The sequence below is a fragment of the Eriocheir sinensis genome, unplaced genomic scaffold, assembly GCF_024679095.1.
Source record: "Eriocheir sinensis breed Jianghai 21 unplaced genomic scaffold, ASM2467909v1 Scaffold481, whole genome shotgun sequence".
Lineage (NCBI taxonomy): Eukaryota > Metazoa > Arthropoda > Malacostraca > Decapoda > Varunidae > Eriocheir > Eriocheir sinensis.
In genome coordinates this window covers 328,799-331,898 of record NW_026111811.1, presented here as the reverse complement: position 1 = coordinate 331,898, position 3,100 = coordinate 328,799, and the positions used below count along the sequence as shown (strand labels likewise).

Sequence of the window (3,100 nt, the reverse complement as noted above, 5' to 3'; positions counted from 1 at the left end):
AGAGAAATAAATTCATAGATGGAGAGCAAGGATGAAAGAAAGGAGAAATAAAATGAAGTAGAGAAGAGAAAATAAAGAGACAGACGACTTAAGAGAATTGGGGCCCTGATGCGAATGTTAGGAAACTCTAGCGGGCCGTCCTCGTGAGCGTCAGCACTCACACTGGTGTTTTCTCTCGGCACGTGTGTGCAATGTACACCTGAATGATGTTAATTGGTGAACAGCTTCCTACCAAGTAAAATCAATCCATCAATCAATCAGAGAAGGAAAATATAATAAAAAAGAAAAATTGGAATGAGAAAGAAAAGGGAAACGGATGCTGCGTCGCAAGCCGTCGCGAGGATTCCTTTGGATGCTTGTGCGCGTTTCCCAGGCCCGTCGGTCTTCCATCCCTGAACCGATAAACGCGGTGACCGGCGCCTTCACAGTAATTATCATTAATTTTATAATCCAGTCTGGTAGTTTTAAGAAGCGAGTTCTTGCATCCTCACCTCGGCGGGGGTGTGGAGCGCCAGCGAGCCCAAGGTCTCCCTGGCGAGCATGGCAGGACTGGAGGGCTCCAGGCAGGGCTCCTCGGCGTCCCTCGGGGCCCCGACGGAGGTGCCGGAGATCTTCCGGCTACAAACCCGGGCAGGTGGAGCTCGTTAGCCGTGGTAGGCAGTCTGCCTAGGAGAGCAAACTCCGAACAATAAACCCGGGCAGGTGGAGCTCGTTAGCCGTGGTAGGCAATTCACCTAGGAGAGCAAACTCTTAACAAACCCGGGCAGGTGAGGCTCGTTAGCCGTGGGAGGCAATTCACCTAGGAGAGCAAACTCTAAACAAACCCGGGCAGGTGAGGCTCGTTAGCCGTGGGAGGCAATTCACCTAGGAGAGCAAACTCTAAACAAACCCGGGCAGGTGGAGGTCGTTAGCCGTGGGAGGCAATTCACCTAGGAGAGCAAACTCCGAACAATAAACCCGGGCAGGTGGAGGTCGTTAGCCATGGTAGGCAATTCACCTAGGAGAGCAAACTCCGAACAATAAACCCGGGCAGGTGGAGGTCGTTAGCCGTGGGAGGTAATTCACCTAGGAGAGCAAACTCTAAACAAACCCGGGCAGGTGAGGCTCGTTAGCCGTGGGAGGCAATTCACCTAGGAGAGCAAACTCTAAACAAACCCGGGCAGGTGGAGGTCGTTAGCCGTGGGAGGCAATTCACCTGGGAGAGCAAACTCCGAACAACCCCGGGCAGGTGGAGGTCGTTAGCCGTGGGAGGCAATTCACCTAGGAGAGCAAACTCTAAACAAACCCGGGCAGGTGGAGGTCGTTAGCCGTGGTAGGCAATTCACCTAGGAGAGCAAACTCCGAACAATAAACCCGGGCAGGTGGAGGTCGTTAGCCGTGGGAGGTAATTCACCTAGGAGAGCAAACTCCGAACAATAAACCCGGGCAGGTGGAGGTCGTTAGCCGTGGGAGGTAATTCACCTAGGAGAGCAAACTCCGAACAATAAACCCGGGCAGGTGGAGGTCGTTAGCCGTGGGAGGTAATTCACCTAGGAGAGCAAACTCTAAACAAACCCGGGCAGGTGAGGCTCGTTAGCCGTGGTAGGCAGTTCACCTAGGAGAGCACACTCTAAACAAACCCGGGCAGGTGGAGGTCGTTAGCCGTGGTAGGCAATTCACCTAGGAGAGCAAACTCCGAACAACAAACCCGGGCAGGTGGAGCTCGTTAGCGTGAGCAGTTCACCTAGGAGAGCAAACTCCGAGCAAAAAAACCCGGGCAGGTGGAGCTCGTTAGCGTGAGCATTTTACCTAGGAGAGCAAACTCCGAACAATAAACCCGGCCAGGTGGAGGTCGTCAGCCGTGGTAGGCAATCTGCCTAGGAGAGCAAACTCCGAACAATAAACCCGGCCAGGTGGAGGTCGTCAGCCGTGGTAGGCAATCTGCCTAGGAGAGCAAACTACGAACAATAAACCCGGGCAGGTGGAGGTCGTCAGCCGTGGTAGGCAATCTGCCTAGGAGAGCAAACTCTAAACAAACCCGGGCTTGTGGTGCTCGTTATACTGTCGTAGACAATCCACGCGATGGGAACATCAAAGAAAAGGAAAATAAAAAGGAACACCAGAAAAATGGAAAATACAGAAACGAAACATCAAGAAAAGAAACAAAAAGATCATCCACCTTTAGGCCCTAACATCGCCAAAATTATGGATGGGTCTCTTCTGGGGAGAAAGCGGCTCATCCAGACCAAAGAACATCAACCAAAGGATGATATGAATAAATGAAATAAAAAAAAACAAAGAAAAACACATCAAGGAAAGAAAAATATAACAAACATCATCCACCTTCCGGCCCTGACTAACATCACCAAAATTATGGGTGGGTCTCTTCTGGGGAGAAAGCGGCTCACCCAGACCAAAGAACATCAACAAGGGATGATATAGAAAAGAACACCAAAAAAAATGGAAAAAGATCAGAAAAAACATCGAAAAAGAAAAGCAACAGAAATAAATGAACAACATCAAGAAAAGAAATACAAGAAGCATAATCCACCTTTCTGTCCCAAACAACATCACCAAAATTATGGATGGGTCTCTTCTGGGAGGAAAGCGGCTCATCCAGACCAAGGAACATCAACCAAAGGATGATAGAAAAAAAGAACATCAAAAAGCATCAATAAGAAGTAAAAGAAAAAGAACAGGAAAACATCGAAAAAGAAAACTAAAGCAATAAAAAGAACGAAAAACACGACATCAAGAAAATGAAATAAAACAAACATCATCCACCTTTTGGCCCTAACAACATCTCCAAAATTATGGGTGGGTCTCTTCTGGGAGGAAAGCGGCTCACCCAGACCAACGAACATCGACAAAGGATGATAGGAAAAAGAACACCAAAAAGAACATCAAAAGAAAACCAACACCGAGAAAACACAAAGGAAAAAGAACGAAAAGAAAAGAAAAGAAAACAAATAGAAAAAAAAGAAAGAAAGAAAAGGAAAAAAAATAAAAAAAATAATATAAATATATAAATAAATAAATACAGAATATAGTAAAATTAACTAACTGACTCTAACTGCTTAACTAACTATCAAACTATCTACTTAACTAACCTACCTAACTA

General features: G+C 47.1%; 2 long non-coding RNA genes across 8 annotated transcripts; one reads left to right on the top strand and one right to left on the bottom strand.

The window, feature by feature from the left end:
• Positions 1–257: 257 nt before the first annotated feature.
• LOC126992498 (uncharacterized) lies at positions 258–1,594 on the bottom strand. 4 transcript variants are annotated; one of them, XR_007746585.1, is made up of 4 exons: positions 1,530–1,594; positions 1,261–1,393; positions 998–1,195; positions 258–734 (listed from the first exon to the last, which is right to left on the bottom strand). It is a non-coding gene; the product is annotated as an uncharacterized LOC126992498 (long non-coding RNA). The 4 variants fall into 4 exon arrangements; XR_007746587.1 differs by having other exon boundaries at positions 260–734; positions 1,066–1,195; XR_007746588.1 differs by lacking the exon at positions 998–1,195 and adding an exon at positions 800–929 and having other exon boundaries at positions 260–734.
• On the top strand, positions 746–2,286 carry LOC126992496 (uncharacterized). Of its 4 annotated transcripts, none has more exons than XR_007746583.1 (4): positions 746–832; positions 1,229–1,367; positions 1,634–1,898; positions 1,967–2,286. It is a non-coding gene; the product is annotated as an uncharacterized LOC126992496 (long non-coding RNA). The 4 variants fall into 4 exon arrangements; XR_007746582.1 differs by lacking the exons at positions 746–832; positions 1,229–1,367 and adding exons at positions 848–971; positions 1,040–1,098 and having other exon boundaries at positions 1,498–1,898; XR_007746584.1 differs by lacking the exon at positions 746–832 and adding an exon at positions 964–1,098 and having other exon boundaries at positions 1,294–1,367.
• The last annotated feature ends 814 nt before the right edge of the window (positions 2,287–3,100 follow it).